General features: G+C 36.5%; 2 protein-coding genes across 2 annotated transcripts in view; one reads left to right on the top strand and one right to left on the bottom strand.

Moving 5' to 3' along the window:
- The window catches only part of LOC309495433 (uncharacterized protein), a 50,548-nt gene extending 26,744 nt beyond the window's left edge, over positions 1-23,804 (bottom strand). Inside the window, exon 1 of the mRNA XM_082165221.1 lies at positions 23,744-23,804. The gene's annotated coding sequence lies outside the window, so the exon portion shown is untranslated. The remainder of the gene's footprint in view (positions 1-23,743) is intronic.
- LOC309495446 (uncharacterized protein) overlaps positions 1-26,149 on the top strand; it is a 134,919-nt gene that overhangs the window by 35,024 nt on the left and 73,746 nt on the right. The gene's annotated exons all lie outside the window — the stretch shown is intronic.

Raw genomic sequence — 26,149 nt, 5'->3', positions numbered from 1 at the left:
TCCAACACCTGCATGACATTATTAACCAACGTGGTTTAACAAACAATTTGGGAAACAGTCATGACTATCTAGTTGATTTCTTTCATTTAAATGTTTTATTTATTTAGTTTGGCAGCTGTAGCCGACTGTTTTTGACATTTTTGCGATATGTTTTTTTTGGCAAAGTGTCAGAATCATGACTTATAAGTATTTGAACAATTCTAGAAGATGTCCTTATCAGAGCATACCAACAGCTGATATCCTGAAGGCGTTCAACATGCGGTTCTCCCGGTTTGTTCTTATCAAGAACTTCTCAGGGGGTTTTGCTTCACTTATAAGAAATGAATAAAATGCAGCTGTAACTCATTTGTTTACATAAAAAAAAATACTATTACTGATCAATTAACCCTTTGTTAAGCTCCACCCCTTAGTTACTGTTGCTAACTTAGGCAATCACTGTAAAAATGTTTTACAAGATTAAAGAGTATTATTTAGTAATAAATTACTGTAGTCAGAAATTTACAGGGAAATCAATGCATGCTGGGTATTTTCTTACGAATTACTGTTAATCAACAGCAAATTGATGCTGACATCACAGTAATTTACTGCTCTTGTTTTACTGTGATTTCACACGATATCTTCAGAGATCTTCAGAGATCTGTTAGTGTTTAATGTTCTCTTGGGATTTAAAGTGTTTCTGTTGTCTGAGTTTGTGTGTGTCACCATTGTGTTGAAGAGTAGAGCCTGTGCTTCAGTCCAGGAGAAGAGAAACACTGATGATATACTGCATGTTGCTTTGTTTAACAGGATGAACTCTATTGCAGTGATTAACTGCTATGTTAACTTGATGTTCTTATTATTTATTTATTCCATTAAATTACAGATTAATAGATATAAATAAATGCACAGTCTAACATTCTCCTTACATTCTTATGTCTTCGTATTAACAACTTAAAACTTTAAGGAAAAAATGTAAGGCAGTAGTTTCCCATGTTTTCTGAGTACGCTTAACTAAAAACATTTAACTTTGAAAATATATTGAACATATATTTTTCAACATATGAATTAGTGTTGTCACGATACTAGAATTTCTAACTTCGATACGATACCTTGAAAAATATCGATATTCGATACCATTTTCGATACCACGGAGAAAAAAACTGCCACAATATTAAGGGGTATTTTTTATTTATTTAAAGCTAAATATAACAAGTCTAGAACATGACAATGAGGGATATTTTACATGAACAAAAATGTCCTGAGGTAGTGCACTGGTTCAAAAGCTAGATGCTGGTTAATACATTTATTTGATGAACAGATTTAAACGCAAACGTGCATCACACGCGAAAACATGCTCACTGGATCGACATGAAGTCAAGTCACCTTTATTTATATAGTGCTTTTAACAATACAGATTGTGTCAAAGCACTTAACAGTATCAAATTGGAGGATAGAGTGTCAGTAATGCATAATAATAAAATTAAACATTCAATTTTCAGTTAAAGTCATTTCATTATTGAATTCAGAGATGTCATTGTCTAGCTCAGTTTAGTTTAATTAGTATCTGTGTAATCAAATTGATGATAATCGCTAGAGTTGAGCCGGATACTCGGCTGAAACGAGTATCCGGTACGGATAAAGCACTTTTGTCGAGTACGAGTATTATACGAGTAATACGAGTCAATATCTGTGCTCGGATTGAAAAAAAAAAGAAAGTTATGTTGAGATTAGGGCTGGGCGATATATCGATATAAAGAATATATCGATATATTTTTTAAATGCGATATGGAATTAGACCATATCGCATATCGATATAGTTCAAATTTGCGCTGTGATCCTTGCTCCAAGCCAGCTGACCCGGAGCTCTCTGCACTGCTCCTCGCGCCCCCGCCCCTCCTTTTCCACTTTGCGTGCGTGTTTAGAGCATGTTATGTTATAACATGAAATAAAGTCTTTCACCTCAGAAAAACGGACTTTCTTGTCCTGTCAGCCGTTATACTGTAGTCGTAGCGCACACTCATTGCACGCGCAAATGCGGCGGCGCGCGCTGTATCGCCTCACTGTATATAAAGTGCAAAAGAAACTACGAGCATGCAACGCCGTTACGTTGTAAATTACACTAAATAAAAGTAATGCAGGTATGATTTTCATTCTATTCACCAGGAGCCGTTTCCATGTTTCATTAACAGTTCTTGTCAGTATTGTGTATTCACCATGGTAACTGTCGTTTCCATATTAACCCCAAAATGCCACTATTTTTCTTTGTGTTATTTTTTTATATTTTTAAATGCCTGTGGTGGCTCATACCAACATTGTATTAACAAAAATTAGTTTGGGACTGCTATTTAATAGCTTTAGCATAGGCCTAATGTTTATTTATTAGTACTATTCTTTAATTAGTCATATTCTTACAATTTATGTTAAGTAAAGGGGGACAGTACTTGTGTGTGTGTTAACAAATTTTGTGTAAACGTGTTATAATTTGCCTAATAATATTCTCTCTCTCTATATATAGGCAAATTATAACACGTTTACAATTTATTTATATATATATATATATTCAATGTAAATTTTGATAATCATAATTAATAAATTGCAATTACAATTCCAAGGGAATAATCAGCCATTATGATTTTTGTCATAATCGTGCAGCCCTAAGGTGAAGAAACCTGTTTATTATTTATTCATTTGATTTTGCAAATGTTCACTGAAAGAACCGGTTTCAATAAAACTACTTGTGATGTCATATTTGGCTTTGACTTTGACTGAACATTTGCTCTCACTTTGCGGAACAAATATCGGGAAATATATCGTATATCGATATTCAGCCTAAATATATCGGGATATGACTTTTGGTCCATATCACCCAGCCCTAGTTGAGATGAAAACTCTTGTTCATTACATTTTACTTCATAATTGCAACCGCATGTGTTGTATTCATTGTTGCAAAACTTGTTCTGTAGTTCGTTTGTTATCGTGATCAAAACAATTGATCTGAAGCTCAATGCTGATGCTGTCATGTAAATAGTTTTCTAATCAGCAATAAATATAAACATTTCTGATCAACCCATATCAATTGCATGCTTAAAATAACATACCGGTTAAAGCCCCGCCCATTTCAATACAACCACACCCACTTCTGGGTTAAATCCTGCCCACTTCCGGGTTAGGCCCCGCCCAGTCCGAGTAGATACAGATACAGATAATTCATATGGTTAACAGATACAGATACAGATAATGCTGTACTCGCTCATCCCTAATAATCGCTAATGAAGGCAAATTGCAGAATTAAATAATAATTTTTTTAATAAAGTTAAATAAGCACAAGTTAATTTACATTTGACCATAGTTAAAATATTTACTCAGTCAGACTCAGACTCAGATTCCTCAGTCAGATTATATTAAATTTAAGAATTACTGTGAAAAAACGAGACGACACACTCATATCAACAACAAAGGCCATCTTGGTTAATGTTTGAGAAATGTTAAAATGAGAAGAGTTACCAACCTCTCGCAATTATTTATATAGATCCGGGTGTCGGTCTTTCAGGTGCTTTGCTATATTAGGCCCCGATCACACCTAAAGGCCCGTACACACCGGGACGAATTACGCGCGCGATATTCGCCGACGTTTAACGCCTCGTGACTAAACAAAGGGCGCCAATGTGAGTGTGCACACCGACGCGAAAAACGCCACGCGTAAAAGCGTAAATTGTTTTTAAACGCCTCGGGTTCGTTTTTTTGGTTTGACGCGCCGCGTCAAAAACTATCCGACCAATGAGATTGCCGCTTTTGCTCACGTGTCTGGAGCTTCTGAAGTTACAGTAAAACACAACTTGGGGGCGCTCAATCACAAAACGGTCTTGCCGAGCACACATACGTAACAGCGAAGAAGATATACGCCAAGTAGCGTCTACACTGCCCATAGACAGACACTGCCGGGAAGAAATGACGAGGAAGATGCAAGGCAAGATGAATGTAGAGCTGCTGGTCTCGTTGGTGTCGGAATAAAGAACTATATGACAAACGCGACAGCGACTACAAAAATCTTGTTAAAAGAGAACTGTTATGGACTGGTATTGCAGAGTATAGACTGTTATGGAGTGGTATTGCAGAGTATAGACTGTTATGGAGTGGTATTGTATTTCTGTTTTACATTAAGCGCCATCTAATGTCAGGGAATGAATTTGCATGTTCACTCAGCTCATCGTCAGCGAAAATCGCTTGGGTGTGAACACAAAAAACGCGTTGAAAAACGCTGGCGAATAACGGGCGCCGATATTCATCCCGGTGTGTACGGGCCTTAACGCGTTTTTCAGGTTCGAAAACGCGAGGCACACAGCACTGTCCCGATCACACCTGACGGCACACAGCACTTACCATCACACAGAACAAGCAGTGCGCTGCGTTTGTTATGTTGCTAGGCAACCACTGAAACAGCTGTCCTGTCAGTCAAGTAAACGTCAAATCAGCCTTTTATTAACTTTATTTACTTTCTGTTAACATTGTGGTAGTTACGGTTCGTGAAGGCATTAAGCTCCTGGTAACCCGCGAGAGCACCACAAGTTTATCCTCCATCATCGCACATTCGCACTCTCCGGGCGTTCAAGCAACTACCTTTCATCACTAAAACGGAAGGCCCGCGAGGCGCAGCAGGCGCATAAACAGCGCACAGAACGCTCGCTGGAAACCAATTGAAACCAGGCACCTCTCACTGCAAAAAACGCGTCAGGTGTGATCGACCCCATTTACTTCACTTTTGCTATTTAACCAGAGCGAATGAGACGAGTGCGTGTGTGGTGTTTGTCAACGCGCCTTTGGAGAGAAGTGAAAGTGACAGCTCGGCTAGTATCGATACTACGGGAAATTAGTATTGGTATCGTTCAGATATTTCAGTATCGATATTTATCGAAATATCGATATTTTTGACAACACTAATATGAATAGTGGCAATTCCTTATGTATTCTTCAATATATTGGTTGGGAAACACTGGTCTAAGATAGCAAGAGTAACTAAGGGACGGAGCTTAACGAAGGGTCAATTGATCAATAATAGGATTTTTTTTATATTTGTAAATTAAAAATACAAATCAACACTGGACTATACCATGATCCTCAGGTATACTGTAAAAAATTAAAGTAAAAAATAAACAATGACAGTCAGCTATGGCTGCCAAACAAATAAAAAATAAAATTAAAGTGAAATAAGTTGATTTAAATAAAGTACAAAAATACATTTCCATAAAACACTGTTATTTTACAGATATTTCCTGAATTATTTTTGACAAACACGTTCACTGTAAGGCAAATGTCTTGCAGTTAATCAGCAATAGCACACATGCATGAATTAAAGGTGTAGTGGAGGATTTTCTTTTTCCGGGTGGATCATCAAGACTATTGGTCCTCCTAGTTGTCAATCATTCTGGTGATATGTTTACGTAAGGCTGTCGTACGTGCTCGTCCCTGGGTAGTTTCCGCTTTCTGCGCATGTGCACTTTCAGGTGTATGTGTGGTGATCTACGGTTTCAGCCATTCATTGAAGCTCGCCGTTCTCACCGGGTTTTTTCAAAATGTCTGAGGGTCGCAAGAGAAAAAGTGTCTACGAATTGTATGACAAGAAGAGAAAGGCCTCTGAAGAAAGAAACAAGACCAGAGTGTTTTTGGGAGAATATTTCACACGCTGGCGTGCGCTAAAAGCACAGGTTGGGCTTCCCACTGATTTTTCAAAAAGTGGAGAGGGCGGTTCTTTTCTAAAATTCGAGAAAATCCTCCACTATACCTTTAATGTAATTTATCTGTCATGGTTTTAAATAGTCCTAGACTTAGTCTAAACCAGAGTTTAAGATCCTCCACGACCAAATTGAGGCTTAAATTAAACCTACCAAAAGGCAGGTTTAACTTCAGATTAATGTTGTTTTCCAAAGAAGACTCATGTATTACTTGGATACACACACACACACACATATATATACACACACTAAATATAAATTCAAAGCTTATACGCAGGATGAGATCAGTGAATCAGACAGTACAGGATGATCACGGCATTATCACAACAGCCAACAACTCCTTGGCTTTTTTCTAGCCATAACAAATGTGTTTTATACAGCAGAGAAAAACTAATGATAAAAAGACAAAAGACCAACTGAAGCACACACTGATCTCCATCATGGTAACTTCAAACCAAACATTTTCAAATAAACATCTCAATAACTTCTGTAGATGTATGAAATGTCAATTTGACTCTTGACTTTTTATATCAGTTTGGGGTCTTAACTATTTTTGGCAAAAAAAGCAGGAAGTGAAGATGATCAGGTGATATAGTTTTCAGCATCATAAAGTAGAATGAGGCACTTATCTTATCCCTGACAAAACAAATGTCATTTTTTATTAATAGATTTTATTGTGCAACAATATTTTCTTGCAACAAATCAAACATTCTGAGCTTAAAATTTTAAATAGATTAGTGAAAAAATTATTTAGACACACACAGACATCAAGAATCAGCATATGAATCTCAACAATGGTGACATGCTTCCTGCTGCAATGCATGCAGGGAGTCACCATAGTTTAAAACTCATGGCTCCCAGCATGGATTGCAGGATGAAGCATGTCACCATTGTTGAGATTCATATTCTGATTATTGACGTCTGTGGGTGTCTTTATATGAATAAAATTATACTCTTCATTTAAAAATTTATTTGCAGAATGTCTGATCTGTGGCGAGAAAGTATTGATGGTTTATTCTTATGGGATGTTCTGCACAGCTTGTCTAAGTTAGCAACAGTAATCTAGAAGTTTTGCTTAGCAAAAGGTCAGTCGATCCCAAAAAAAAAGTTTATATTAGCATATTATAAAAAACATTTTCTGTTAAAAAGTTGTTGCACTATATTTAAATCAGCATATTTTGCTTTAATTATAATTTTTTTTTGTTTGGCAGCTGTAGCCGACTGTTTTTTACCTTTTTTTTTACGATATTTTACTTTTTTTTTTTTTTTTTGCCAAAGTGTCAGAATCATGACTTATAAGTATTTGAACAATTCTAGAAGATGTCCTTATCAGAACATAAACAACAGCTGATATCCTGAAGGCGTTCAACATGCGGTTCTCCCGGTTTGTTCTTATCAAGAACTTCTCAGGGGGTTTTGCTTCACTTATGAGTTACAGCTGCATTTTATTCATTTATTATGTGTTTACATTAAAGAAAATACTATTATTGATCAATTAACCCTTTGTTAAGCTCCACCCCTTAGTTACTGTTGCTAACTTAGGCAATCACTGTAAAACAGTTGCCAGGAATGAACAGGATTAAAGAGTATTATTTCACAATAAATTACTCTAGTCAGAAATGTATAGTGAAATTAATGCATGCTGGGTATTTTCTTACAAATTACTGTTAATCAACAGCAAATTGATGCTGACATCACAGTAATTTACTGCTCTTGTTTTACTGTGATTTCACACGATAAAGTTGTCTTTACCCACATAGCAACATTGTGTCGGCCCAGATCCGGCCCACATCTGGCACACATGGAAAGATGATCTGGCCCACATGCAGCGTGGACTTACGGCACTTGGGTGGGCCACTCCTGTTTGCCAGATCTGGGCCACAAGCAGGACATAGCATTGCCACGTCTCAGCCAAGAGCAAAGAAATAAACCAGAACTGGAGGATTAAACAACTCCACAAACAGCATTACCAGCTTCACTTATTACCAACTAGACTGACTTTATTTCTGTCAGATGTCTACAGAAGTTTGTATTGAGAATTAACAGAGGTTTAACTCTAATGTGTTTCATTTAAAGTCACCATTACAGTGAATAGTGTTTCCATTAGTTGGGCTCTTAACTCTTATTATATCTATTGTCTTCTTTGGCTGCTGTGACAGTGTTTGTCAAACACATTTGCAGCAGCAAAGAAAGCTAAAGTGAACTGAGATCAGGTGATGATGGTTACCTGTTGATGGTTTTATTATCATCATGAAATAACCTGTTTCACTGAGATAATTTGAATCTAACAATTGTGTAATACCATTAATATATTCTCATCACAAACCCTGTGTTACTGCAGCATGAGGTCCAGCAATATTATAACAATCAATTAGAAGACTTTAACAAACATGAGCACGAATTATTACTGTTTGATGACACACACAGACATCAATAATCAACGTATGAAGCTCAACAATGGTGAGAATCAAAAGTACCTTGCTGCAATGCATGATGGGTACCATCATTGTACAAGACTCCCAGCATGCATTGCAACATGAATAAATTATGCAGCTGAATTGTCCTATTAACTTGTTTAATTCTAAATATGTGCTTTTATTTTTTTGCTGTTTTTGTTGTGGCATTTAGTAGCTTTTCAGTGATGTTCTGAATTAATCAAAAAAAATATATATATTGTCACCCTTGTTGAGATTCATGTGCTGATTTTTGATCTCTAAGTGTGTCACCATGGATTTTTTTTCGTGCTCATGTTTGTTAAAGTCTTCTAACTGATTGTTATAATATTGCTGGACCTCATGCTGCAGTAACACAGGGTTTGTGATGAGAATATATTAATGGTACAACACAATTGTGAGATTCAAATTATCTCAGTGAAACAGGTTATTTCATGAAGATTATAAATCCATCAACAGGTAATCATCATCACCTGATCTCAGTTCACTTTAACTTTCTTTGCAGCTGCAAATGTGTTTGACAAACACTGTCACAGCAGCCAAAGAAGACAATAGATATAATAAGAGTTAAGAGCCCAACTAATGGAAACACTATTCACTGTAATGGTGACTTTAAATGAAACACATTATAGTTAAACCTCTGTTAATTCTCAATAAAAACTTTTGTAGACGTCTGACAGAAATAAAGTCAGTCTGGTTGGTAATAAGTGAAGCTGGTAATGCTGTTTGTGGAGTTGTTTAACCCTCTGGGGACCAAAAACGCGCCCGCGCGTTTTGCTCGGTTTTTTTTTTAGCAATGAAAAATAAACACAAAATGCTCTGTTAATTTTGATCTTTCATTTTCGTGTAATACATCAATCGATCCTGTTCAGTTTCTATTTTTTTTCTGTATACTCACAATACAAATAAAGTGTTTTGCTTTTTGACAAATAAAGAAAAACTAACATGATGCTATTTCTGCCTTCTCTCTGTCAGTAAACTCCCATTTGAAACGCGTTCGAAAATTATCTATAACTCCGCGAAAATTCAGTCAAACAGGCAAACAGACCCACGGGCATAAAGCTTGAGATCGCAGCTTTTAAATGAAGTAATTTATATAAAAAACAAATATTATCAGCTTCTGTAATCTGTATAAAAAGAGAGCGACTCCAGTCGAGCTCATTACGAGCCATTCAAAAGTAATGTGACCACGCCCCGGAGAGCGCGTGCTATTCAAACGCAAATTCTGAGAACCATTTCAGTCTGTGAAACGCCCACATCAGCTGTAAACAAAGAGGCATAATATAGCCTACCTTATGGAGAAAATTTTCCGTGCTGATATGAGGAGCAGATCCCGCTGAGGAGTGAGGTAGGCTAAGTTATCCTTTCTCAAGTGTTAATGTGGAATAACGTTATGGAATAACGTTGTAGGCTTATGTAAACAAAAAGATGAATCGCGTTTCTATAATATGAATCGCGCGTCTATTTGTAAAGAGTGTTTAGCCTAAATATGAATCGCGCGTCTGTGTGTGAAAGAATAAACTGCTTTTACAGTTACAGTTACTGCGTTACAGTCAGGCGAAGTATGAAAGACAACATTTTGTTGACTAGATTTGGGTACAGTTTTTACTGTAGAATATACTGTCACATCAAATAAGCTTTTCTGAATATATATAAAATACTATTTTGTCAAAAATAAAGTCATAGACTAAGATGTTCCAATGTTGGCTATATTCAAACTAATGAATACATATGATAAAATGTAGGCCTATAATCTTTTTTTTTTTTTTTTTACAAAGAAAGAGTACTTTTTTGCAGAAATATTGCTGAAATTGTAATTATTGTTGTAATTGTAACCTTTTTAATAAAATAGCAAAACATATTTACAAGATAGATGTAAGCAAAATCTTAAATGGTCAATATAAGTCTTCTTCAAAATATATATTTTGTCTTTGCATTGTGGCTCAGTCAGTGTCACACCTGAATGAATGGCTAATTATGCAGAGTCATTATGCAGAGTGGGTGGGACTAAGGTGTAAACTACTCCTCCCCCTCGCATATTGGCTTTCCAAGCAAAACCTGTTTTACACCATTTAAATCAATGTATTTTTTTTTGTGAACGATAAAGCAAGACTATTTTCACATAATTTTGAAGCTAGAACTGAAAGGGACAACATCCATTAGTCAAAAGTCTTGTGGGCACATATTTTGTATGAGTTTTGTGGTCTTATTTCAGCAACTTTCATTTTTATTTTTTTAAATAACCACGCATAAACATTATTCTCTTAAAAATACAAACATCTACATACATGTTGCTCGCATATTATGGTAGGCCTGTTTGTGCTATATAGAGTGAATTTACACCTTTGCCATTAACATGTTTATAAATAACTGAAAAAAGCACAAATGTCAGAGCATGTCAGAACATCTCAAGGGCCACAAAAACAGCTTGGTCCCCAGAGGGTTAATCCTCCAGTTCTGGTTTATTTCTTTGCTCTTGGCTGACATGTGGCATTGCTATGTCCTGCTTGTGGCCCAGATCTGGCAAACAGGAGTGGCCCACCCAAGTGCCGTAAGTCCACGCTGCATGTGGGCCAGATCATCTTTCCATGTGTGCCAGATGTGGGCCGGATCTGGGCCGACACAATGTTGCTATGTGGGTAACCATGCTGTTCTGTTGTTTAATAGGTACAACGATAACCTTTCTAATGGAGGACAACCTTACAGCCAGCCATAACTTCTGATTACTTTTATTATCATGAACATTAATTGTTTTAATGTTACATGAAACATTAAAAAACATCCTTTTTTTTTATATATACAACAAAATGATAGCAAAACATGATCTGAATGATTTTTTTCTCTAGACTAGAAGGATGGAGTAGACTGCCCAAAACCTTCAACTGAGTGTGGGGATTATTCTGCCCCATTGCCCACTCATTGTTGGTCCGGGGTAGGGCTGGGCGATTTAAATCGCGATATTGTTATGCGCATCTCGTCAGTAAAGCCGGTTCCTTGATTAGTAGTAAATCACCATCACCTGCTTTCAGATGGAGCGGCATTTACTACAAAGAGCCGTAGTTAACTGACAAGCTGAGCCAAATCACATCAATATCGCAGACGTATCGCCAGCGATATTTAATGCGATATGGCTCAGCTTGTCAGTTAACTACGGCGCTTTGTATACAGCAAAAACTCCAGTGTTAAATGAACACTCCTGGGAGTGCATGAGTCCACACTCAAGAGTGTTTAAGTTAATGAAATAATTAAGTGATTAATTTAGTGATGATTGAACATTATTGAAAACACCTGATGTTAACAAGCAGAATCACTGAAGGAGAAAATCTCCAATTGTAAGACACCGTTATGACGATCAATGGTTGCTTTAGTTGGACTCTTGACCCATATATTATTAACTTTAGATTTTGTTTGGCTGAGGTATCTGAGTTATAACTGCCAGATGAACAAAGAAAAAAAAGGTGATCTGATGGTGTTGGTTATATTATGACAATCATCATTTGAACTTGATCACTGAACTCATTAAGATCCTTCTTTCTGACTTCGATTTATGTTGTTGGTTACAGCATAACTGTGAATCTGCATAAATGGCCAGAATTTTTTATATAATATAAAGGATTTCTTAAAAGATGTTTAAAAAGAATCATTCTTTTAGGCACACACAGATGTCAAGATTCAGTCTATGCATCTCAACAATGGTGACGAGCAGAATATTCAATTAGGAAAAGTAAATTACATAGACAATTCAGATCATAATTTATTCATACCGCAATGCATGATGGGAGCCATTAATGAGTTGTGATTGGTGGCAGCCACTGCAACATGCTTTATTATTGTCACCATTGTTGAGATTCACAGGCTGATTATTGTTGTCTGTGTTTTAAATGAATTTATCTGAATGTCTTTTGATCAGAACAATGTTTATTAAATATTTTGAATTATAAGAAAAGTACTGATAATCATAGGCTGAAGAATCACAAAACTGCTGATAACAAAGTTAAACCAAACTATCTCAATAAGATTCCTTTTTCAGATCACAGCATGATTATGTTAAAACATAACCAACACTATAAGATAACCTTTTACTTTGTTCATTTAACTGTTATAAATCAATAACAGCAGACAAACAAAAGTAAAGTAAACATATAATGGTCTAGAGCCCAACTAAAGCAAACACCCATCACCTTAATGGTAACTTACAATTTGTGATTTTCTCCTTCAGTGATTCTGCTTGTTAACATCAGGTGTCTTCAATAATGCTCAATCATCACTCAATTAATAACTTAATTATCTCCTCAGCCCTAAATGCCGCTCCATCTGAAAGCAGGTGATGGTGATTTACTACTAATCAAGGAACCGGCTTTACTGACGAGATGCGCATAACGATATCGCGATTTAAATCGCCCAGCCCTAGTCCGGGGTACCTCTAACTTCATTCAAAGTCCTTTAGATACCCAGCAGGACATCTAATCCTGGAAGCATTGAACTTGCAGAGAGTGGAGATGTATGTATATCTGTCAGGTCTGGAAGATCAGAAGATATCACACAAGCTTTTTGGATTGGTGAGCTGTGAAAACGGTTTCATCTCAATGTACCTCTGGGTGTCTCGGTCACATTGAGACTATAACATTGGGGCTTGAGCATCTTGCTTTGAAGATGAGTTTTCTATAGTGTCTTTTTATCTTACACTGTTGACTCTTTCAACCCCACAGAAAAAAATCCTGTCGTGTCCACACTACAAAGAGTAAAAGTAACATTGAGACAGTGTTGCAGTGAGATAATTAGGAAATATGTAAGTGATTGTTGAGCATTAGTGATGAACACCTGCTGTTAACAAGCAGATTCACTGAAGGAAAGAGGAACACACGAACAGAAAATAGAGAAACACAAGAACTACAACTGACTTCCAGCCATTACACATTATTACACTTATATAACCAGTTTGACTTTATTTCTGTCATACATCTACAGAAGTTTGTATTGAGAAGATTAATTGAAAATGTTTGGTTTGAGGTCACCATCATGGAGATCCGTGTTGGCTTTAATTGAGCTCTTCACCCTTGACATCATGTATTTTTCAGGTTACTTTAACTGTGTTCTTGCAAGCCATGCACAAACACACATTGATGATGACACAATCATCATATAGTAGTCTCTTCACTCACTGACCTCATTCAGTTTAATCCTTAAAAGTGTTGCATTACCTACACTGTGAAAAAGAAGTTATTAGTCCAACACCTGCATGACATTATTAACCAACGTGGTTTAACAACCAATTTGGGAAACAGTCATGACTATCTAGTTGATTTCTTTCATTTAAATGTTTTATTTATTTAGTTTGGCAGCTGTAGCCGACTGTTTTTGACATTTTTGCGATATGTTTTTTTTGGCAAAGTGTCAGAATCATGACTTATAAGTATTTGAACAATTCTAGAAGATGTCCTTATCAGAGCATACCAACAGCTGATATCCTGAAGGCGTTCAACATGCGGTTCTCCCGGTTTGTTCTTATCAAGAACTTCTCAGGGGGTTTTGCTTCACTTATAAGAAATGAATAAAATGCAGCTGTAACTCATTTGTTTACATAAAAAACTATTACTGATCAATTAACCCTTTGTTAAGCTCCACCCCTTAGTTACTGTTGCTAACTTAGGCAATCACTGTAAAAATGTTTTACAAGATTAAAGAGTATTATTTAGTAATAAATTACTGTAGTCAGAAATTTACAGGGAAATCAATGCATGCTGGGTATTTTCTTACGAATTACTGTTAATCAACAGCAAATTGATGCTGACATCACAGTAATTTACTGCTCTTGTTTTACTGTGATTTCACACGATATCTTCAGAGATCTGTTAGTGTTAAATGTTCTCTTGGGATTTAAAGTGTTTCTGTTGTCTGAGTTTGTGTGTGTCACCATTGTGTTGAAGAGTAGAGCCTGTGCTTCAGTCCAGGAGAAGAGAACCACTGATGATATACTGCATGTTGCTTTGTTTAACAGGATGAACTCTATTGCAGTGATTAACTGCTATGTTAACTTGATGTTCTTATTATTTATTTATTCCATTAAATTATATATTAATGAATATAAATAAATGCACAGTCTAACATTTTCCCTACATTCTTATGTCTTTATTAACAACGTAAAACTTTAAAGGTCCAATATGTAAGAATTTTGTAATAAAATATCCAGAAATCACTTGCACAGTGTGATATATTTCCTGCAGTTGTGTACTTACAATATCCCAAAAGTTCCCAAATATTTTTAATTTCAGAGAAATTCCAATTTTAAATAATTGGCCGTCCCGGAAAACCTGTTCACTTGTCGCCTGTCACTGACGTAATATCCGCGTTATCCCTGGTTTCCGCTCAAGTACTGCCATAGTAACCATGACGACAGACGTGGACTTCTGTGCATAATGAGTGTAGTGCGTAACCTCTGGCTGCACGCTGTTGTTGTTTCGTTCAAACATTATGGACCATGGCAAGCAGACTTTGGGAAAAAAGGAGAACTAAAACGAGGATCAATATCAGTGACTAAATTGGACTTGACAGCGCTTCACGAGTCACGACTTCACAGAGACGCAGCTCTTGTATGTACTTTATTAGACAGGTGAGCAAATGTACATAAAACTAATCAATGTTTTATAGCTCAACATGATGAAATGTTAGAATATGATCAGTGTGTTATTCTAATGTTGATCTAGCTCACTGCTAGTCTCATACAGACAAACTAACACATAGAATAACATTATAACTTAACACACTCAAATGCAGTTTAGTGTGATAGTGTAGAGCAAGTGAAACAGCGCTGCGTTACCTCACAAGCTTCATTCGTCTAATACACGTCTAATACACTGACCTGTGTGAGCACTAATACAGCCCTTGCGTTTGGTAGAATGAAATCTCCATTCCTTTATATCCGTGGGACTCGCGTGTGGCGCTGATATCATGATAAAAACATCAGTGTATTCACTCATCCATAAACATTATTAGATCCATCGGCTTGACGACAAGTTCCATAATTCCGCAGGAAATTTTGCGTCATCAACTTACGCCTTTGTTATTGTAAGAGGTTAGCGACCCCTAGCGGCGAAAAAAATTACATATTGTACCTTTAAGGAAAAAATCCTTAAAAAGATGTAAGGTACTAGTTTCCCATGTTTTCTAAGTACATGGGAACTTAGAAAACATTGGGAACCTCCAAGTTTCCAAGTTAAAAACATTTAACTTGGAAAATATATTGAACATATTTTTTTCAACATATGAAAAGCGGCAATTCCTTATGTATTCTTCAATATATTTGGTTGGGAAACACTGGTCTAAGTTAGCAAGAGGGGTGGAGCTTAACAAAGCTAAGTATTATTGATTATCAATAATAGTATTTTTTTATATTTGTATATTAAAAATACAAATCAACACTGGACTATATCATGATCCTCAGGTATACTGTAAAAAAAAAAAAAATTAAAAAAAAATAAAAAAATAAACAATGACAGTCAGCTATGGCTGCCAAACAAATAAAATTAAATTAAAGTGAAATAAGTTGATTTAAATAAAGTACAAAAATAAATTTCCATAAAACACTGTTATATTACAGATATTTCCTGAATTATTTTTGACAAACACGTTCACTGTAAGGCAAATGTCTGCAATAGCACACATGCATGAATTAATGTAACTATACATAACTCTTATTAAGAATGAACAGAGGTTCAAATGTTATTTTTTTCTTGAAAATAATAATGTTTTGTCACCATGATGGTGATCAGTGTTTGTTTTACTTGACACGTGACATTTAATAAAATAATTTTCTTTTATTGCTTCAGCATTGTGCTATATATGTTTCTTATGACAAAAAAGGCAGGAAGAAAAATCTCAAGAAGTTTTGCATTACTTGTGAACAGCTGCCTTTTCCTATTTTTTTTTTTTTTTTTTGTTCTTAAGTTTACTCTCACTTGTGGGAACCTACATGAGTGTTCAATGCAAATATTAGAAAAAAATCTTCTTCTTTTTTTTTTTACAATTACAAAATTACATAGCGCCTCTGATAATCTCCACCCTTATGTTACTGTTGCTAACTTATGCCTGGCTCACACTACAGGAGATTTAGGCCGATTTATCCTGATTTTCCCCTCCCGAGAATCGGAGAAAAAATCTTGTCGAGGACCTTGATCGGTTCCGATGTTTGGCACAGATTATCTGGTGATGTGAGACGTTCACAGATCGAAACTTGTACCTCCCGATCAGCTCTCACACAAATCGGGCTCGCCCTGATCATATGAAAGCATGTTTGAAAATTTCAGATTTTAAATCGGGATGAGCAAGACTGTGATTACGTAAGCACTGTCACAATAGCCAATAAGAAACAAGTCGGGCTGTCGCGTTGAAGGAATTTCCCTTGGAACTTTGGGCTCCACTTTAGCAATGCGCCGCATGGGCAACGCTGAAGCTGATGCTTCTCTTCATAGAGATCAATGGCATTGACTCATTGTATGGACCAGAGCTGACGCTATTCATTAAAAATATCCTTAAATGTTAAAAGGGTGATTTTTGAAAGATTTCCCTTTCCTTGGTCACGGCAACCTTTTCACGAATATGACTTGATATGAAGGACAGATATTTTGTTAACATCTGCTTTTCCGCTTCCGATCTCCTGCGTGAGATCACGTGAGGCGCTTCCTCTGGCACGATAGTCTTAATAACAGTGTGTGATGCGCCGCGATTTTCATATCTTGAAGTGTTAGCATGTTTAAGATTTGAGTGAAGAAAATCTGCAAAGATTCTCCTTAAGTGTGTGCTGCAACCAGATTTCACAATCGTTTAGGAATTTAAAACTCCTGTAGTGTGTCCTGTCACAAATATACATAAATATAATTGAAAGTTTTTTTTTTTTTTTTTTGCCACAAGAAATGTCTTAAATTACATAATATTTTTAACTTGAATAAAATCAGTAATTTAGTTTTAGTTTTCCATTTGTTTTTCATGTGTGGCCACAACAAAAATGATGCTTCTGAAACAAACCATGGACTCATGTTTCACATACATAGCTTTGGGCAGATGCATTTTATGCTAATTGTATTTGTGTGAGCGCAGTGGATTGGCTGCAGGTGCTCAGTGCTCTCCTGTAGGGCCGTACATATGCAAATCACTGTCTGACTGCACAAGATAAAGACTGGTGAAGATCTGAGGATGTTTCCAAACCAGCTCAACACAGTTGCAACTAATCAACTAGCCGGTCAAGCAATGGATTCTACCAACAACCAAGACTCTTGTGAGAAGTGCAAGAAGAAAAATTGTGAATGTCCGAAATCAGACTCTTCGTGCTGTAGTGCTGAGGCCTGGAAAGACTGCTGCTGTGGATGTTGTAAGGACTTTTGCTGTGGCTGTTTTGAATCATCTCCAGATTGTTGTGGTGACCTTTCTTCTCTTGGTATTGATAACTGTACTCTGCTGTGAGTGTTTGCAGGACATTGCTTAGGTGAGAAATGTTTGCTTACATGTGGTCTAGTCACAATCTACTGAAACATGTTATACTAACACTTACTACTGTCCATCTAAATGGAGAAGAGTAAAAAACTAATAGGAGAAAAATATGAAAAAAATGCTTAATGTATTTTAATCTTTCAGTAAATATATATACACATCGTTGGAACTCACTAACATTCCTATAAGAAGATTTGACTTGTTTTCAAAAAAAGAATTTAGTTTTTCACCCCTTTGGCATAAACATTATACATTTCTGATCTAAACAAGAAAAAATGCTGATTTAGTAAATGAATCATTTAAAAATGTTTTTAAACTTAATTAAAGTATTAAAGTGAGTATAAGGATGTTTAGATTATTATTATTATTTTTGGAAAACAAGACAACAATTTTTAATGTCAATATATTCATATATATATATATTTATTTTATTATTTTTTTGTCCCAAGTGCTTAATGTGTCCAGAGTAAATTGATCTGTGGAGACGCTGTCTCTCAGGACCCAGGATGTGTTTCAGCTCCAGTGAAGAACATGATCAACACAAGCACAACAGCACTGCAAACCACAATCAACATCAGCATCTTTATCATCATCATCATCATCATCATCTTTAGCCTCATTATGGGTGTTAAATCTGTACATACAAATACAGTTTCAGCCAAAAGATCCAAAGACACTTTATAACAAATCCAGTGAGAAATAAATGTCTTCTACTTTCTCTCCTTTGGGTGGATATTTAATTTACCAAACATAGTATGTTTCTTGTTTTTGTTTATTTTAATCATATTAGAATATGAATGTCTGCTAAACTGATGAGCAGTTTTATGTAGTTGATCATTAATAAATACAATTTAAAATATAAAAAATAAAAAATATAAAATATAAAATAAGATTTCTGCTCTCCAGGACAACAATGATATTAAGAGACACATACAGTTTATTATATATGTGGTGGTCAAATGCTGGACAGATGCTGATCAACTTCTGTAAACATTTATTTGGTGTTGGTTTGTATAATTTTGCATAGAAGTCTAAGTGTCTTTTATTAAACAGTTCTAGTAAAGAATTCATGGTTATTTAATTGTTTGACTCTCCTGTGTTGTATAAGTTTGCAGAAATAACAGTATGCATGTGAGCAGCGATAAAGTGAAAATCAGAGAATTACACACACACACACATTCTTTTTCTTTTTTTTAGAGAGAAAGTGCAGTAAAATGAAACAATGATTGTACATTTTTTTTATAAAACTGCTAAATTGCCTTACAAATACAGACATTCAGACCACTGAAAAACCAGACCTTCTTCCTTAAATAAAGGTAAATGTCATGAAGTTTAACCTGAGATGTCCCCAAATATACATAAATGGAAGAAAAGAGAAACACAAGACCAGGCCATAAGATGATGATTGTGACCATTAATAAATAACCAACATCCCCATGTTCACATTTACTTAAAAAAAAAAAAATTGCTATAAGAAATGTGTCTTAAAAGACATGGTTAGAGAAGCAATCAAAACTCATAAAAAAGTCAAGGGTCAAGAGCACAACTAAAAAGCAAACACTGATCACCATCGTAGAGACTACAAACCAAGCAATAAAGCCAAGATCTAGATAATTCTCAAAATGAACTTATAAAGTCAATCTGGTTAGTAATAAGTGAAGCTGGTAATGCTGTTTGTGGAGTTGTTTAATCCTCTGAGAATCTTTTATCTTCAGTTGATTTCATTTAAAGCTGTGGCTAGTCAGTTGTAGTTCTTGTGTCTCGTCTCTTCTCTTTTTTTCTGTCTTAACGTTACTTCCAGGGTTTGGCTACTAAATTTTTAAGTTACCAGCCATTCAGACCCAGCTAACAGAGTTTTGTTATAAGATTGTTCTCCAAATATTCAGTGTTGGTTCTGGGAACGTAAAAAATTTCCAGTTTTCTTGACGTTAGAGGAACGTGTTTTAGAAGGTATGATGTTCCTCAAACATTCTTTCAACTTAATTTTGATTAACAGTTCAACATTCTAGGAACGTTGATTTGTAACATTCCAAGAACATGAAAATGTCCAGTTTCCTGAATGTTAACAGAATGTTATTTGAAGGTTAGTGTGATGTTCCTGAAACATTCTTTCAATCATTCAAACACTTTGAACAAGCTCTGAAAGAGAGAGAAATAGGAACACAAACTACAACTTTCTTCAGACACAGTCTTAGGTTAAATCAATTAAATATAAAAGAAGACATTTAACCTCTGAAGATCTCAGCAGACAACTCCACAAACAGCATTACCAGCTTCACTTATTACTAACCAGACTGACTTTATTTCAGTCCGACGTCTACAGAAGTTTTTATTGAAAATTAGAGGTTTAGATGTTGATGAATGATTGTTTTGTTTGACGGGTAACTTACTGGGTTTTTATTTGAACTTGCTCCTCCCGAACTTTGTTAATTTCACAAGTTAACGCTTACAAATAAGTCAGATAGAATAAATGTGTATTTGGCGTGCTGTCCAAGGAGAGGGCTCCAGGCTCGGTATTCGGCCCCAACCCAGAGTACTCCCCCAAAAGCTGCAAATAAATGCAGGACAGCCACCAGAATGATGTTGATGACCCCCAAAAAACTTAAGGAATGCAAGGTTTAAGGTATCAGACGTGGGAAGGGGTTAGTCGCTGGTAGGCTTCTTGTAACATCGGACGGGAGTTGGTTGTCATGATGTCGGATGGGTGTGCCTCTCAGGTGGTTGGCTGGGGATGGTCATACATGATGTACTTCTGCGTAAGCGGAGGAGAATGGTATAACCGCTAAAGTGGAAGCAAGAGTGTACAGTACAAGAGTAGATGACACTGCTGCGGCAGTGGAGCAAGTTTGGACGGAGTAAGATTAGCTGTAGCAGAAAGACTTGGTTTTGACTTGCTTTTAACTGTCCGATGAGCCAGTTGGGTGGAGAATGGGCTCCTGTTGGAGGAAGATGATGCTGCTGTGGTGTTGAAAAGAACTTGCTTTCAAACTGTGATTCGAAAGGTGAGTGGGCAAAGATCTGAGCTCCTGCTGGAGCAGGAAATAGCACCTCTGTGGCAGTAAAGCAAGTTAGGATGGGAAACATGGCTCCTGCAGGAGTGGTGGCCTGTACAGTTGAGTGTATGAGAAGTTGACAATAAGAATTTAGCTGATGAGGGTTCGTTGGGCTTCTTTGATATGGAAGCGATTTGAGCAGATGTAACTCTTGAAGGCCTCCGATGACCAGCGGCCAAGTGCTTGGATCTGCTGCTGGGAGAGGCCTTTTTGGGCAGCTGTGGTTGCTGCGCCTATGCCAAATGAATGGCTGGAAAAGTGGTCTAATGGGATGCCTGAATGGAGCAAAATGGACTTAAGGTGTTTTTGAAACCAGAAACGTGTGACGGGGTGGTTGGAGTCATCTGCGAAAATTGGATCAGAAAGGGATTTAGTCTGCAAGTTTCTGAAAAGCATGTAGGCTGAGAGAGTTTTGTACGGTTGGATTGATGATGAGAGACTGAAAATGTATATGAAATGGCCTTTCCTGGTTTGATCTGTCTTACTTTGCTTTATGAAATAAGAGATGGTTTCGTTGTCTAACACTGATAGATCTGTGATTGTGGGGTGGGCTTTTGGGTTGAAGCAGGAAGTGATGGTGAGTTCTAAGTATCTGAGGTATTTTGGACCCGGGAACATGTTTAACAGTTATGATGAACTGATCGCAGGCTGCAATCCAAATGAGGCGTCTTAGGAGAGGCATTAATATGGGAGAATTTGAGCGTCCTTTGTTGATGCAATGCACGTTTGCTTCAATGTCACAGTGCACTATGAGGCTGTTAGGCTGTTAAATCATTCTTTACCCCACAGGAAAGCTGCTACCACTAAAGGATACAACTCGGATAGCGCTGAGGATGTTAGTGACTGCGGTGAGTCTTACAGCTGGGCGGGCCATGTAGAAGCGAACCAATGGCCTTGGTAGACTCCCCCGAAACCGATGGAGGGAGCTGCGTCAGTGAACAATTGGATATCCACGGGGAGAGAAATCAGATTATTAAAGAAAAAGGACAGGCCATTCCATTGTTTAAGGAAGGTTATCCATAAACTGAGCTTGTTGCAACATGAAGTAGTTAGGGAGATTTGGGTCCTCTAGCGTGTGAACTGATGATGCGAGGAAGATGAGATGTGAGATGAAAGAGCGGCCTTGCGGGATGATGCGCATCGCAAAGTTTAAGTGGCCGAGCAGAGATAGTAGCTCGGTTTAGAACAATTTGGATTTTCTAGGAGGGTGGATGCGACCAGAATAATCCTGTCGATTTTTTCCTTGGGCAGTGAGGCCTGGAAGTTAAGTGTGTCCAATTTAATGCCCAGAAATTCGATGGACGTGGCTGGTTTTGGTTTTGCCTTTGGGCAATTGGAATCCCAAGCTCAGCAAAGACTTTTTAGACTGTGAGAAGATGAGAAGCTGGGATGAAGTCGGGCGGTGAGATGATTAGGAAATCATCTAACAGGTGGATTAAGTAGGGAATTGAGTAGTTATTAGAAAGAATCCAACAAATGGCTTCTGATAACATGTCGAAAATCTTGGGGCCAAAAGTAAAAAAATTCTTGCCAGCGTACGCCGAACAAATGCTATGAATCTGGGTGGATGGGCATCACTTTAAATGCAGAGGTGATGTCGATTTTAGCAAGCTTTTTAGAAAATTAAGATAAAGTAATTGTTGCCATATGGCAACGCTATGCAATAGAGGGTTAAAAAGGTAAGCCTATATTGTGTACTAAATTTGGTGCTTCAATATCACCCACATTCATAGGTCACATTAAGCGTCTTAAATGGGGAAGAACGATTACGCTGCCGTTGTCTGTTTTAGCACAATACTGCCATCTAGTGGTAGCAGGTTTTCTCAGACATCTGTGTGTGGATCATGCAAGGCGAAACCAGCGAAATGAAATTCTCAAAATCCAAATGAATCAAATAGGATCGACTCAGAAACGAGTCAATGAATGAACGCGTGTCACCTCATCCACAAATACACATTTTACCTGTTGCATGCACAAATTCTGGCCCACATTAATACAAAAATCGAGGTTTTGTACTAACAACTATGTCTCTATTTGTACAAAATGCTGCACATTCATGTAATTTTGGATTTTGCACACACAAGTTGTATTGTATTAGTTTAAATGTAGTGACGCACATTTGTGAATTTGTCAAATAGATGGGTACAGTTATGCACACATTAATAATTAGCACCAGGCCTATTCATTTGTAGTTGTTTGTGTGTGGGTTGTGAAATGCTTAAAAACAGCGAAAAGAAAGTCTCAAAATCCAAATGAATCAAATGAGATCGACTCAGAAAAGACGTCAATGAATGCACACGTGTCACCTGATCCACACATGCACATCTTCTTTGTTGCATGCGCAAATGATGATACACTAATACAAAAGAAAACATTTGTATTCACAAAAATTTCTCTATTTGTACAAATTGCTACACATTCATTCAATTTTGAATTTTGCACACGCAAGTTGAAAGGCATGGATAAAACATTTCTGCAACATGTATCAAGTTCATTGATAATTGTGCTTGAACGTGTTAATCATTTTGATACTATATTCATCCCATAGTATACAAGTAAATGTGAATTGAATTATAATTAACTTACACTGATTTAAACTCAAAATGAGTAATGATAATGAAGGAGAACAGAACTACACAGAATAAGAAAATTATTGCAATTTCTGAGAATATTAATACACAGGTAGATATTAATTACAGATATAGAATAAACATATGTTTAGGTGTGTTTATGTTTACATTTATTATTGGAAATATATCATTACAACACATTACCAATATCTAAAACTTAAATTTAGCTGCTGGATTTAAACGCAGATTTCAGAAATTTAACATGATAATGTGATACTTGTACTCGTTTCTAAGCGTCATTTAAGTGTCCAGCATTGAAAACTGACTGAAAATCAAAATGATAAAATTAAACGTGTTAACTTTGGTTTTATTACAAATATGACAGTTAAAACACAGCTACTGTAGTAAGTGTGTGTTTACAACTACAATTATACTATTATTTATTATTACAAATACCCAGGCTAAACTATGGTTACTGTGGTAAAATCATGGCCAATTCGTTTTTTTAATGATAAATGCGAAGTAGTAGTTCATTTAAAGCTCATTAAAACACTACAGACAGAAAATCAACAATCACACACACAGTTAAAACAACACACCTCAGTCTGAGCGCGCCAGGCTTCCTCTTCTTCAGTGGTTTTACCGGCGGACTGAAGAGCGTCACAGCGACTCCTACAGGTTTCAGGAAGAAACGCTAGTCAGTAGATATCGTGTCTACAGCAAACCGTCTTTTTCTATATCAATAACAAGCTTGAATTCCTGTGGTGCAGCTACGAACGTGAATCATGTTTATGTTTTCTCTATGGTTAAAGTTAAATTGTTCAACTGATGACCACGATGTAAGTAATTTATTTTTGTAGTTGATTTGTCATGTTCACGACACCACTTGATTTCCAAACGTTTCCGTATCGTGTATTATTGCATTTCTGTGTCTGAATCAGTTCAGCTCTCTAAACATGAACTGTGGTAAATAACGGTTCTTTCTTGCCCTGATGTGGTACTGCCATGTTTCTAGTATTAAGAAGCTATAGCTGAGATTTGTGTTTACACGAGAATAATATGCCAAATAAATAAAACTAGGCTATATCAGACACTGATCAGCACATTAAGCTGTCAAAAAATAATAATAATATTTTTTTTTCCATCCAGAGGATTAATTTCTTTGCAGCAAATATCTTACCTGTCTCTTTCTTGATTAAATCATATTTAAAATCCCAATGAAAACCATCCAACAATGGAAAAAAAGGATGCAATTGCCTTACAATTGCAGTGAGTTTGCCTTGCAGTGAGAATGGCCTTACACTCACAACAAGTGCAGTGAGTTTGCTTCTTTCTTCTCTGAGAAAATCAATAATATCAGAAAGGTGATCAGCACATCCTTGAGTTGCGCTGGGGTCAGACAGATCAGACACCCTGAGAAAGTAGTTACTATGTCTGATTTCAAAGAAATTGATGGCAAAATTTTGGACGAAACCGTTCAGCACCTTAAAACATCAACATGTGCTCTTGACACACTTCCCACATCTTTTTTCAAAAGTGTGTTAAACAGTTTAGAAGCAGATCTTCTAGAAGTGTGTAGCACCGGTATCACACCACTTACTGCGCCACTGGACCAGTTCTAGGTTCTAAGGAGTGGGGAGCAAAAAATAATTACACCAGAGACCGTTGATTTAAATACAAAAGGCCGGCAATTTACTGAATGCAAAACACACATAGAATATACAGAATGCAAAACAAAAAAATACCCTGCAGGTTCTTAATATTGAAGTAAGTATAATAAATGAAAAGGTATTTCACTCTCTTTTTGTTCTTTAGTTCACCTAAGTTATTTTAGTCAGGCTAATCTAAGTTAGACCGGTCTTTTCCTAGGTTGTACCTATTTTAGAATTCCTATTTTTCTTCCTGAGTTAACTCTTTTTCCTTTCTTTTACAGGTAAGAAAATACCTTCAATTTACACAACCAAATCAAAGTGGACCACAAGCATTTCAAATCACATTCAAACATATGAACTCAATATGAAAATAAAAGTATAACACCTTAAACTCAAGTTCAAGTCCAAATGTGAGTTCAATTATTCAGTTCAATGAAGAGTTTCAGTTCGATTCAGTCCAAAAATAATAGTTCAATCAGTTTCCAGTTCAGTTCAAAACAAATTCCTGATACTCCTACCACTCTGGCAGCGAGTCACCATACGCAGCAGATTTCCTCACTGATGCGATGGAGAAGATGAGTTGAAAGTCTGGGTCTGGCTCGCCATCTTGAATCCCGTCTGTGCATGTGCACACCCGCACACTGCAGGCCAATCCTCGCTCCGACCGAGCCTCAAACCAAGCAAAAAAACCTGACCTGTGTAATAGGTCATAAGCACAATAAATACATTTTTTAAATCCTCAAATCACACAAATAAATGTTTCACAGTCTCTGAGTTGTAACGTTACTGTTACAGTGCTTTTTCACCTCTAAAATGGCGGCGGAGCGGTCTCCTTTAACTCACGGCTCCGTTTCCACACAACTACCGCACACATCTTTCATTTACAAAGCATACACAGGGCCTGAATTTCGTTTTGGAAAATGGGGGGGAAATCCCCCCTTAGGTGATTCTTATGGGGGGGAATTTTTAATTTGAGGGGGGAGTTTAGACTTTTTTTTATTTTTTTTATTACATGTATCTTGCCTAAATGTATGCTCACTCATCGCATTTTTACAATGGGGTAATTTTGTTCTTAAGAATTTACACAACACAAGGACGCTTGATTCCTCAATCTTTGAATTAAATTGAAAAAAGTAGCACAAATAAATACAATAGAATAGAGATCCCAATAAAGAGAAATAAAGAGAAAAGTTTTTGCTTAGGTCTAACACTAGTATTCAGAAATACTAC

The sequence above is a fragment of the Leuciscus leuciscus genome (assembly GCF_965113295.1).
Source record: "Leuciscus leuciscus genome assembly, chromosome: 3".
NCBI classification, from domain to species: domain Eukaryota; kingdom Metazoa; phylum Chordata; class Actinopteri; order Cypriniformes; family Leuciscidae; genus Leuciscus; species Leuciscus leuciscus.
The sequence above is the reverse complement of the archived record's forward strand: the minus strand, read 5'-3'. Positions and strand labels throughout refer to the sequence as shown.